Source organism: Stenella coeruleoalba (assembly GCF_951394435.1).
Source record: "Stenella coeruleoalba genome assembly, chromosome: 4".
NCBI classification, from domain to species: Eukaryota; Metazoa; Chordata; class Mammalia; order Artiodactyla; family Delphinidae; genus Stenella; species Stenella coeruleoalba.
In genome coordinates this window covers 148,593,075-148,607,130 of record NC_137149.1, presented here as the reverse complement: position 1 = coordinate 148,607,130, position 14,056 = coordinate 148,593,075, and the positions used below count along the sequence as shown (strand labels likewise).

At 37.8% G+C, this 14,056-nt stretch overlaps 1 protein-coding gene across 2 annotated transcripts in view; it reads right to left on the bottom strand.

Moving 5' to 3' along the window:
* The window catches only part of PDGFC (platelet derived growth factor C), a 218,700-nt gene that overhangs the window by 98,691 nt on the left and 105,953 nt on the right, over positions 1-14,056 (bottom strand). Inside the window, exon 1 of one of the 2 annotated variants that reach the window (XM_079920126.1) lies at positions 4,461-4,511. The exons of the other annotated variant lie outside the window; for it this stretch is intronic. The gene's annotated coding sequence lies outside the window, so the exon portion shown is untranslated. Of the gene's footprint in view, positions 1-4,460; positions 4,512-14,056 lie in introns of those variants that run through there. 2 annotated transcript variants of the gene reach the window in all.

Here is a 14,056-nt window from a genome sequence, read left to right as displayed (position 1 = left end):
CAGGTATCCAGTTTTTCTGATGTTAGTAAATAGAAGATTGCTATGGAAGATAATGCAAAATTGGTCAATATGTATACGGAATCCAATTTCACAAAGATCAAACTGATGACGCAAGAAGCAGGAATTTTTCGGCAGTGATGCAAATTTCTGATTCCCTTCTACAGGCTGATTGCAGAAGGAGGAAAGAGGATAACTTTGTAGAAATATGCCATTTCTTTGACTTGGCACTATCTTTAAAAGGAGGTTTGAATTCTTTTGTATCTAAAAAGAAGTAAAAGAATTCAGCCATAAGCCTCCTACCTACCTATGAGCAACGGTAAGAAACGAGCGCCCATGTTCAGAAGTTCATAGCAAATCTTCCAAATGCAATGAGGGAAAGTTTATACACGGGCATCCGCATAGCATCCCTCCCCCTGCCCACCAGCACTGTGAAGCAGCCCTGGTTGACTCTACCCAGAAATATGCCTGGAAAATCAACATGAGTCCATTTCCCTCATTGCATGGATGGCTCTAAGGGGCCAGAGTGAATCCAATGGCTTTTTTTTTTTTTTTCCCCTCAACAGTTGGGGATTAGACCATGTTGGGCACAGAAGTAAGGTCCAGAGCTGCTGTAGCCAATAAGCTGTCACATTAGAATCCAGTCTGATGGAAAAGTCAATGCACAGAAGTAGACAGACACACAGCAGTACAGCAAAGTGGAACCAGATCCCAGCTCAAACCACGCAGTAAATTCAGCCCATCTCTGGGCTCCTCGGGTACATGACTAAACAAATCACTTTTACTATTATTCGAGTTACAGTTAAGATTTTTACGCATGCGACCAAAACCAAAATGGGCCGTGGTTCAGGCCCATTATCCTGGCGTGATTATTACTGGTGTTCCCTGTTCATGCTTGAAAATATCTGGATTAACGTTACAAAGGACACGGCAAGTAAGACCTATAAAGTTCTGCTGTTGAGCCACGAGATATAGAAATGGTAATGATTTGACAGCATGGTATTTTAGCCTTAAGGTAGTGGTAAAAATAACCTGTTTGGGTTTTATACAATGGGGTATGACATAACATTTTCAGTGAAGGCTCAATTATGGGAGACATACTGGCAATAATCTTCTTACCTCTTACGCTGCAGGATAAATCGCCAAGTATATAAACACAGAATCTCCTTAAAGCCTTTACTGCACACCAATTAGTAACGAATGTAATTGTATACACACACATTACACACACCATTACACAGAAACATGTTGGAGCAATGCTATTAGTTTTTCTTCTGCATTAAATGGTGCACTATTTTGCATGCCACAAGGCGGCTAAAACCAGAATATAGAACAGAGACAAATGAATAAAAGAAACGTTCACTTTAAAGATTCACTATTGATTTCATTTTTTCAATATTTAATTGACTCTCCTGTTGAATTAAAACTATTATTCAGTGTAGAAAGTTTACATTAACTACCAGGAGCTCTGAAATATTTTAAGCAGCGAAACGTATTTACGTGAAAGATTATGACACACGATGAAGCACAAATTCATATTACTTAACCTCTAAGAAAACAAATATGCTTATTTAAGAAAAGATATGTCCAATAAAGAACCTAGTCCATTTGGAGACTCAGGATCTGCCAGTGTATTGTATCTGCACTGGACATATCATTTACACCATTCAGATGGAATTTACCAGCAATTTCCAATGTGGAAAGCAGTGACCTATTTCTTTGTGAACACACAATGTCTAGTACAGTAGTGACGTTTTGATGGGAAGATGTTTAAAATGCATCAAGGAGGGCTTCCCTGGTGGCGCAGTGGTTGAGAGTCTGCCTGCCGTTGCAGGGGACACGGGTTCGTGCCCTGTCTGGGAAGATCCCACATGCCGCGGAGCGGCTAGGCCCGTGAGCCATGGCCACTGAGCCTGTGTGTCCGGAGCCCGTGCTCTGCAATGGGAGAGGCCACAACAGTGAGGGGCCCGCGTACCACAAAAAAAAAAAAAAATGCATCAAGGAAAATAATCATGAAACAGTAATCAGTACAAACTTACTCGTTAAATAAGGCCATTCGTATATGACTTAAGTGAATTTTTAAAGTATGTTTAAAATTCTCTCTTATGTTAAACTCTGAATTAGGCAAAATACATGATTTCTAAGAAACAATAAAATAGGAACCTGTTTCAGCCTTAATATATTCAACCATCATCAGTGTTGAAGAATGAGACTTTGCTGCTTCTAGTTATATTTATCATTAAAGATGAACGCATATAATTTATAGGTAATGAGCCTATGAGTTTCTTACGAGTAACATCCAAAGATAGGAAAAATAATAAATTTGGTCACTTCTATGCAAATCGTGTCCTCCCATCTTATGTTTTAAATGTTATTAATTAAACACTCTCAATAATGGAGAGCGTTTGGGTTTGCAGCTCTTTCCGTAAGCAACATTTGAGGTTTACAAGTTACATCTGCAGCAGGATCTTTGGTTTCAGTGGTAATTCCACATCAAGATAGCAGGAATAAGAGAAGAGCAGTTACCCTGGGCGTGATTGCCCTTCACAGGCCACGGTCAAGCAGACCTATGCTCATGAATATTCTAACCATTCTGCCCTGCTAGAAAACATCACTTCCCTACCCCACCCTCCAAAACCAACAACTGTCCTCAATCGTAAAGCGATGTTAGAATGTGTATAAAACACAACTGTGAGACTTTTAAAAGAAGTGGAAGTCGCAAATGAATAATATCAATAAAACACATAATTTTGGTGGGGAAATAGATTACTTAAATTTTATTTCTCAAAGCAAGGGCATTTTTTTATAATGACCAGGAGATACCAAATCATGCCAAGCTATTTCATCTCAGCGTATGTTATTTTATCATCTAGTTGGGCTATTATAAGGGAGAAGATAAGCACAAACATGAAGATGTCGAATAATTGGCCTGAATATAAGCGTTAGCAGAGTTCTCCCGCAACAGCTAGTTTTATGACAATAGTTTTAAAATCAAACCGAAGATCCAGAGACGAGCGGTCTAAAAAGAGGAGCTGAGACACAGGCTGGAACAGAGTCACGGAGAGACATATTTTGAATTTTGAACACGATTTCAAAGCAGGAACTGAACTGAACTTTACAGAGTCCACTGGAAGTTTCGTCTGTGAGGAGGGATGACTCTCGGACACTCCTTATCACTGGTTCCTTCAACGTTATTCAAAAATACCTACTCCCCTAGCTTCTGATCTCAGGGAAGGTTCTGAGGATACGTCTGTCAGACTGGATGGTGTCAGATGCCACAAGAAGATTAAGAATCCTTCTGCGTGGTATTTGCACTGTTTACGTGACTGTAATCTCCAGCCAGCAAATGGACCAGCTGCATTCGTGACCTCCCAGCAAGGGAAGAGACCTGTCTCAACAGAGCATTTCCTTGAAAATTCTTGCCCATGAAATCTGATTTTGATGCTGAAAACTCTCCACCCATGTTTCCTATAAATCCATCCATCCCTCTTCTGAAAGAAATCAAACAATTGTCCAAAGAAATGGAACAAAGTTACGGAAACACATGCCCAGGGAGTGAGGGGAAGCAGGAGAAAACTGGCGGGAGAAAAAGTACACATTGTACTTAATTAAATTACAGCAACTGTAGTAATACTAATTACCTTGACATGTGGCTATCTATCACTCTTATTTTCCAGTAGAGATCAGGCTTTTTAAAGAAAGATATTCATAACAGAAGCCTGAAGAACAACTATACTAATCACTTAAAACACATGATTTAAATTTACAGAGATCTATTCCTGCAGAGCCACACAAACCGTCAAAATATTTATTTTATAGCAGCCATCATACTTTCAAATTTGATTGCAATGTTGTAATCCTGTTAAAAGTCATCCGGAACAAAAGATTTACGATGGGGAAGCAACATACCAAGAAAAAGCCCCTGATATAAAAAAATGTATTAAGACTTTTACTCAGGAATTAACAAGAACCTTTTATTCAGTAAGTTCTGCCAAAGAAAGTTAAGTATCAACGAAGGATGAAAAAGAACTCTAAGAAACACCAGAATAATCAATTACACTTTGAGAAACATGCTGCTAGTCTCTCTACACCATAACAGCCAAAGCAATATGCCAGGGGACGTTACCTTGAACACATCAGAGAATACACAATTGAGAACAGAGATGTTTCAGTAAGCATGCTGCAGTCTGCGGATTATTAGGAATATGAAAACAGCCCTGAAGCACCGGCACAACTGGCCAGACGTTTAGAAGCACAAGGATGTGAGGACTCCCACTATGAAAGGAAAACAGTCAAGTCTACACTTGCTAACGTCGAAGAATCAGGTAAGAATGTGATCCCACCTAAAGAAATTCTCTGCTTTAGCAGGGTTCATTGTGTAAACCTTAATCACGTGAGATGATGTCAAGCGTGTATAAGAAACGTTTAAAATGGAGAGTAAATAAAATATATGTTCCGCTTACCTTTCAAATGTTCTCTCTCCTCTTTTCTATGCCAGTCCAGATGCTTGGGGATAGTTCCTCCCTGCCAGTAGATGGAGATAGTAAAATTGAGTCTTTTGATGACCTCAAATCCTAATCTAGGGGGTTCAGAATCTGCAGTTTCAGATTTTGGAAGTCAAAATAGTTTGAATGACTGAGAAGACGCACAAAGTTTGTAATAAGTGTTATCTGAGTCAGTCAAATGAACTCGTATTCATCGTCATTCGTAACAATCCGGAAGGGAGAGGTCTTGGCTGGCATAGAAAAAAATTAAAGAAAGAGCATTATTTTGTAGGATACATTCCCTTGACGCTCCATTCTTCCCAGATCCTGCGCGTTTACTCAACTAGTATTTATCAAGCAGCTACTCAAAATTGCAGGTTACGGACCCGATGTTTCTGTACACATTATCGCTTTAATATTTTTAACAACCCTGTGAAGTAGTAATAACTATCCCCTAGTATCTCGTCCCAGAAACTGTATTTTTAAAAGTTCCAAAGGGTGAGCTGACTCTTGCTTGCCAAGGTTCTGTGGTCCACACGATGCTTAGTTCATGGCTTCTCAGATCTAGGCAGAATTAAGTTTCTCCTTCCGACTGATAAAGGGACCTTGAATCTACCCCTTCTCCTCCTCACAAGTAAAATCTAGGTTTCAATATTCTTCGTCGTCTGGTTGTGCCTCGACTTCAACATAACATATTCTGGGAAACTAGGGCATTATACAACCACTTAAACAAGAGTAATACCAAATTTGTTCGAGAATGACTGACTAAAATAAAACCACTCTCTGTATACAAGTCACTGTAGTCTTTCTGCCCAAATGAATACACTAATATTTATACACCTCTTTCTAGTTCTTATAAATCAGGTTCAGATTACAAAATGTTTTCTTATACACAGGTTTCTTCCGGCTACCTCAACAGCCTGAAAGACCAAATGTATTACGCAAACTTTATTATTGTAAAGATAGAGTTGGTCGTCACAGTAAGTTGGCCATATAATTTCTTGTCCAAACCAACACATTTTTAACCCTGAAAGAGGGCAGTATTATTAACTGTGTCAGGACCACAGATATAAACCAGGACGGTCCCCAGACAACCTGGGCACACGGTTACCCTAATGACAAATGACAGCATTAACCTTCAATCCAGGTCTTTTGTGTTTAAATCAGGAAATCTTTCACCCTGAACATCTGCGTGATGAATTCTTTAGTGTATGTTTTCCTCTTAGCATCTTTAGTCAACTCAGCACACCGAGTAGAACTTTCTGTTTTCATAAACTTGGTAATATCTATTGCTTTCACAGTACGTTATTTCAAGGTAAGTTACAACAACAAAACAGCAAAAATCACAATCCTAATAACTTTCTCTGTTTAACCACTTTTTAACGAGTTATTTGTGAGACCTTTCTAATACTACCAAGGAATCGGGAGACATTTTTACCAGTTATTGCTGATTTGCTGGATTCTGGCTCCATTCCAGTGCTTGGACCAATAAGTTTGACATTAATTCTACCTCTAACTATAAACAGCTTCCGGAGTTTGGTACTCCTTAACAAATGATAAATTCCTTATTAATTGGGAGAAGATAAAAGATCATTTAAAAGGTACTTTAGTCCATCGACCGATGAATGGATAAAGAAGATGTGGCACATATATACAATGGAATATTACTCAGCCATAAAAAGAAATGACGTTGAGTTATTTGTAGTGAGGTGGATGGAGCTAGAATCTGTCATACAGAGCGAAGTAAGTCAGAAAGAGAAAAACAAATACCGTATGCTAACACGTATATATGGAATCTAAAAAAGAAAAAAAAATGGTCATGAAGAACCTAGGGGCAAGATGGGAATAAAGATGCAGACTTACTAGAGAACGGACTTGAGGACATGGGGAGGGGGAAGGGTAAGCTGGGACGAAGTGAGAGAGTGGCATGGACATATATACACTACCAAATGTAAAATAGATAGCTAGTGGGAAGCAGCCGCATAGCACAGGGAGGTCAACTCGGTGCTTTGTGACCACCTAGAGGGGTGGGACAGGGATGGTGGGAGGGAGACGCAAGAGGGAGGAGATATGGGGATATATGTATACGTATAGCTGATTCACTTTGTTATACAGCAGAAACTAACACCATTGTAAAGCAATTATACTCCAATAAAGATGTTAAAAAAAAAGAGAGATAGTGCTTGAACTGGTTTTAAAAGTTTAGCTCTTAATTCTCTTAATTTTTCACTCAGGGAAATGGACAGTGTAGTTTACTATGGACCCCAAAATAAAATAAAATTTAAGTCAAAAAATAAAAATAAATAAATGACAGCATTAACCTTCAATCCAGGTCTTTTGTGTCTAAATAAAAAAATCTTTCACCCTGAACATCTGTGTGATGAATTCTTAAGTGTATGTTTTCCTTCAATTAGGGTTAAAAACTATAGAAAAATGAAGCTATACTAAAAGTAAAAACTGCTTACCTTTCACAGTGAGTGCTGTCTCACGCACATAATCATTTACTTACTTGATTATTCAATTTTTAAAGTATCTGTGTGTAATTTCATTAACAAACTCCAAAAGATCATGGATTTTGCTTAGGTTTTTGTTTTGCTTTGTTTTCATTGTTTGTTTTTTTCCTAAGGTATCGCCCCACCAAAATAACATAACACCTCACCCAAAACAGACACTTAATAAACATGTGTTGACAGGAAAGGCCCATGTTGCAGCTGCAAACACATTGACAAAGGAAGTTCAGCAGATAAAAAGGATGGCATGTGGGTAGACTCCCGGCATACTGCTGCTCCCTGAAGATCTCTGGCCTTTAGAAGAATCAACCAAAATCCCTCACATTATATGCAAAGACGCCAGCAATCTACTGCCACGCCATCAAAGCTGTTTCTATGGAATTGAGTTATACTAAATTCACATTTGGAATTACTTCACTGTATCTCTGAGATCTCAAAAAGAAACCTTCAAGCAACTGTAAGATTTCATCTATAGAGCATCATATTCAGGGAAGAAACTCTTTTTCCCTTTCTGAGATCAAAAGTCAAGTACCTATTTTAAAAACTAAAAATCCCCGTTCTCTCTTGGTCAGACTTTAGAAACACGTATATACGAAACACGGACAAAGTTGAGATTTTCACTTCACAATTCCCTTTCTTACACGATTCCAAGATCAAAACGTGTTTTAGTTAGCGTTATGCTTTGATTTTTCTGTGCCAGATGAGAGGTATAAAAGGTAATGTTAAGAACTGATTGTGAGCATTATGGGATGGTGGGATAATACAATAGCACCACTATGGCGAAGAGCATGATATAGGCTGGTCTATACAGAATATAATAACGTAGGAAGTTGTTGAGACAGAAAACAAGCCTTGATATAATTTGCTAAATAATGCCTATAATCCTCTCTTCCTTTATAATTGCTCCAATTATAAAACTAGGATTCCTCAAGAATGTTGAACTGATGAACCAAGTATAACAAGAGCTATTTTTTGATCCTTTTAAACCGTGGCTTGAGAAAGTCTTGAGAACCTGATGAAAGATATGAATGTTCAAGCCAGAAAATTATATATCTAAATACAGACGCTCATAATTTTCACAAAATAGCATATAATTTCAGAGTATCCATCCAGTCCCTAGAAACTATCCATGCACCTTTTATCTATGAAATCAAGGCTAAGAAGGCTTTGCTCAAAAATAACTTGTCCATTATAAAGCAAAACGAACACAGAACCATTTTGGTAAAACAGCATCAGTGCAAAAAAGTAAACAGTTCAGCAATCAGGGATTAAAAAAGAAAATTATTCTGAAAGACTAACTCGAGTTTTGGAGTAAATAAAATATATACGTATGTGTACACATACATACACGCACATATATACACATATACACACATACACACATAGTAGGTGTAGCATGTTTCTTACATAAAAATAATGACAATATTTCAGACTTCCAGTGCAACTGTATAAAAGTGTTTAAAATATTTCCTGGAAAAATGTATCTAAAATGTGTAATTTAGAACAATCTAAGAATTCTTTACATTCACTTTTCAGTGATATTCTTCAAATATTCTCTTTTTTGGAGAAATTTTAAAGATTTGTTATCAAGAAATGTATACAAAAAACAGAAGTAGACTCACAGACATAGAAAACACATGATGGTTACCAGAGGGGATAGTGAAGGAGTGGGGGAGATAATTAGGAGTTTGGGAGGAACACACACACACTACTATGTATAAAATAGATAAACAAGGTTCCACTATATAGCACAGGGAGCTATACTCAATATCTTCTAATAACTTCTAATGGAAAAGAATTGGGAAAAGAACACATATATGTAAAAGAAATGTATACATAAAAGAATATAAGATAGTTTTTTAACAAGAAGGATTGTTTACTATAATAGTTTATAAGTGCAAAGGACAGAGCAATTACCAACGTTTGAGCGCTAATTGTGGACAAGTAACTGTCGGGCACTCACGTGAACTGTCCTACAGCAATACTGTTAGGGAGTTAGTAGAAGGAAAGAAATCATAAAGATCAGAGCAGAAATAAATGACATAGATACAAAGAAAACAACAGCAAAGATCAATGAAACCCAAAGCTCGTTCTCTGAGAAGATAAACAAAATTGATAAACTTTTAGCCACACCCATCAAGAAAAAAAGGAGAGGACTCAGATCAATCAAATTAGAAATGAAAAAGAAAAAAAAGAAAAAGGAGAAGTTACAGCTGACACCACAGACATACAAAGGATCATAAGAGACTACTACAAGCAACTATACACCAAAATGGACAACCTGGAAGAAATGGACAAATCCTTAGAAAGATACAACCTTCCTAGACTGAACCAGGAAGAAATACTGTTAGGGAGACTCTGGTATCACTGCTCCACCAAGGAGAACATTTCTAACTTCTAACAACACATCATAAGCACAGAGAATTAAAAAAACGGTATTTATCAATGTGCCCCCCCTGCCCCCAGGGAAGATGCTCCCACCTGCAGGCATGGATTGATAACAAAGCTGCCTTCTTCTGGGGCAGCTGTAACTGTACCCTTAGGGTGGGTAGTAACAGGAGTTCACGTACTTTGAAATGGGCTGTGGTTCTCCTGAGCCATGCAGGGGGTCAGATAGCATGAAGCAGATCTAATTCAATCCTAGTTCTTTGGTGACCGATTCATTTTCAGAAGATACTTAAGACAGCATTAGAAATTTTCATCTACTTTTGGTTTTAACAACCCAAAAGCCCGTTCAGTCAGGCTGAAAAGCAGTTATCACAAAGATTGCATATGCTGTTATTTTTTGCTTCTTAAAGAAATGTTATAATGCAATTAAAATCTTTCACCAGACTTTCTATTTCATAAGGGAGATTAGAGAAAGTTTCAAAACACAACAGTACTGTATATATTTAAGTCCTCTGTAGGTAGTTGAATATTTTACTCAATAATATTAACTAAAACAGTTTTTTCTTGACAAATGTACAGTAGGTAGGTTCTTTCTTTAGTGAGCATGGTACAGAAAATGTATGGGAAAACAGTGCACAGTGAGTACAAATTCAATCAGCATTGGACTCAGGCTCATGCAAGGCTCCGGAATCATCATCATTCTCTACTTGTCCCTGTTGAGTGTAAGTGAGGGGGAGAAGAGACTTCAGTAACTGTGATCTCCTTCGTATCCTTCATATTCTCCTACTCCATAAGAAGTATAGCACGCAGTAGGGTATAAACAGTCCAATATAATAAAAGTCCTAAAAAGCAGTTTAATTATAATTTAAAAAATGTCTTCACCCCCAAATTTCATGTTTTAGTCAAGAATAAAATATCTTAGCATGCATATGAAGCTGACATGTTTAGTAAATCAGGGACAGAACATATTCTAAGTAGAATTAGACTTCAGAGCTATGCCTAAATGTTGCAGTCAACAATTATTCATTGACCGTCCACTGAGTCCAGGGCGTAAGACAGGAGCCGGGCTGCTGCAGCCTGGTGGGCCCGGGCTCACTGCTCCACACTCGGGTGTCACTTACTTGAAGCACAAAGCGCTAAGCAACAATGCTAGGTGACCTTTCTACCTCTTGAACTAAGTGACTTTGAAAGGCATATCCTATGTCTCCATTGTCACTTAAGGTCTCCGTTTGCTTCAGGAGACAGTGGTGGCTGGTGAAGGTCCAGGTGGAAGTTGGCAGAAGCGCTACGTGGACATCACGGCCAAGGCCAAGTGTACGTGCCCATCAGTTCAAGCGAACCTAGCCACCAAGCGTCCCACAGCCGGCTCTGACCTTAAGCAAAGCAGTAAATCACCTAGAGAAGGCTTAGAGAATTGACAAACGCTCACTATAACCTCAGGGCATTCCTGTTTTAAGTGATGTGTCTCTCTTGCTGTTCACGAGCATGTGATTATAGCTAGTTTTAATATTTTAAACAGAGTTCTTAAAATTAAAACCATAAACCCCCAATATGAAAGAACTGATGCAGTGCTAAGAATCTATGGAAGTGTCAAAGAAAAATGTGAAAGTTAAATTCAAGCCCGAAAGACCAAATCATGGGATTCGCTGACAAAGTAATGTCATGTGAAGAAACTGCATGAATAAGTATTTTGTGGCAATAAAGGCAGGATATTAAATGCTATGAATGTCATGCAACTATCAGCCACACCTGTCATTAAAAAGAAAAAGGAGCATTTTGAAAGTTCAGACGGAATATTTTTAGCTAACGTAAAACTAATTCTTGAGCTGGGAACTTAAATCTTTCACAGGTCATTTTAAAGTCAAATAAAATTTTATTACTACAAAAACAAATTTTTCTCAAAATGATTCCTGTGGAAACACTGCTATTTAAGGATTATCTGTCACCAGCTTTGAAAAGGTAAGTGCATCTGTTAAAGAATTCATTTAATAATGTTTTACAATGAACAAAAATCACCCAAGGAAAAAATGGATATATAAAAATAACTCTCCAAAATCAGAAGCCTACAATTTTTTCATACATTTTCAGAGGCTGATTTTATAATAGTTTGCTACCGTCCGCCAATGGGACGATATGACAGTTACCGACTGCTCTTCTAACTGCTTCATTTGATCGTGCTACCCGGCGCCTCTTCCTACTTCCTTTCCTACTTTAGACATCTTAGATGCTGCAGAACTCTTCTACCTCTTCTACCTAGAGTTCCTTCTTCTGCAAGAATTTGTCCTCAGTATTCTATGTTCCCAGATCCTTGGCGACCTTACTTCTTGGACTGAAGTCCGTATCTTCCACAAGCATATGCTCTTTGAATCTAGAGCAGTAGCTCAGAACTCTCTCCCAAGTCACAGTCACATTCCCAAGTGTCTGACTAGTCCTGTAAATCAATGTATCCTACTCCAAACTTATGTATAAGGTCTAGATCCTCTTCTACTTTTTTTTTTCTAATTTCTATAAACGGAATCACCATTTCACCAGCCACTTAGCCTCCAAATCTCCTTATTTTTTACTTTAACTTTTGTTTATGACACTACGTGGCCAATTTAATATGACTGAGATGATTTTAAAATAAAACGTGGCCTAGGACACGCTTAGTGCTCCATACATACTGGTTACTGTTGTGTCTGCAACTGTCTTCAGTATGGATTACTCAGTTTGATCAGACAGCAACCTTGCTCTTCCTGTTCTGTGACCAGAGTTTTGCCACCTGCGAGTAACAGCATATTCGTGTACTACTTGGACATACCTATAAGTGAAACAAATCTTCTATATTAAAATCAATACTGATAATCCCATACCTCCTTAAGGAACAAACTTAGGAAGTAAACACATTTCGCCAAATATGCCTATTCATGTCTGGTTTCATCAGAGTGAATTTTTAAGTGAACACAATGAACAGGGAAGCTGTTTCTGATTTTTTTTAAAACGTTGGTACGGTTTTTTCACACACGTATACACAAAAGTTTAATATTAGGAGTCAATTTTGAGTGTTTCACGTCTTATTTAAGGAACTATAGCTTATAAGGTCAAAGGGATATTCTTTTATATTTCACCCCTGAATGTTTCTTAAAAAAGGTTTTTGTGTACGGTACGAATCATGTTTAATTTCATTTATTTTCCCATATGGATGGCCAATATTCTAAACATTTCTGTATTCTCTGTCTCGCAAATCAAATTGCTGTATGTATATAAATCAATTTCTGGTTTTTTTGTTCTTCTTCATTGTACTATGTGCCTATTCTTATACAAAAAACACCACATGGTGATTATGTCTTTATAATATGCTTCAATGCCTTGGTTACTTACTCATGGCCCCTTACATTTCTACGTCAGTTTTCAGATTAGCTAATCAAGTTCCATGAAATTCTACAAGAATTTCATTGAAATTATGCTGAATTTATAAAATTATGGGAGGATACTTTACATAATTGTAATGTTAAATTCACCCACCAGTAAGCATGGTATTTCTCTCTTCACTTATTTACAGTTTATGTATTCCTTTCTTTTTAAGACGATTTGAACAACTCCAAAGACAGCTACTGAAAATGGAAGGAACAAGTATAAAACTGCTGAGGAGTGTGCTCCTGTCAGCTAGGAAATGCCAACGTCAGATCTGTGACAACATCCCAAAGCCAAGTCCAAGGGTGGGGAATAAAAACAGATGCACAGCGGAGAAAGTAACCACTGCATATAGCCCTCAAAACTGTCAGCTGTCCAAGTGTTCTAAAGCTTGGCTGGCTCCCATCACCAGAAGAGACACTGTCTCACTTAATCCACCTGCACAGCATTAACAGTTCTCCAGCTACTATTTCCATACAATTTCAATTATCTTCACAAAGGTCTCACACACCTTCTTTCACACGAACTGAAAGGCAGCAGTTGTGTAGTTGTCATGAATAGGAGTTTTTCACGCTATTTACAATGGGTTCTTCATCACGCTGCGTTCAGGTTTTTCCTCGGTACTTATCTGAAATCATCTTATGTAACATGCATTTGCTTCACTGCCCTTCTCTCCCTACCAGAAGGTGAGTCCCTCGAGAGCTGGCATCCTGTCTGGACTGTTTATTGCTACATTCCCAGCAACTAGAGTAATACATGGTCCACAGGAAGTGCCCAATATGTATCTGTTGAATTAACAAATTCATATTCATCTAACAATATGCCTTAAATGTAACTATACAATAGTCAGACTGTTTGTCTTAACAGTTCTGTAGTTTTGTGATCCTGTTATCCATTAAGAGGATACCAAAAGGACTGGAGTCAGAGCCAAACCAGGAAAGTCTACAAACAAAAATGATTGACTTACTTCCCCAGCTCAGGCCTCCTATTTCTCCTTCCCTTCACTTTTTTCTACCCATTTATTACACTTTAAAGAGTCTTTTTTTTTCTCTCTCTCATTTTACCTTAATAGGATTTTCTTCTTCCTCTCCCCATTTATCTCAACCAAAGGAATTTCATTAGGACAAAAGTTTACAGTGTTTCAGACAAATTTCATAGTGTTATAAAGCCACAAGGCTGAAGTGAACTTAAAGAATGTTTTTGTCTTAAATATGGAGTGAAAAGATGAGCACAGCACATAATTATCTCCTGCTTCTAAGAACTTTCCTCTCCAGTACGCCGTCT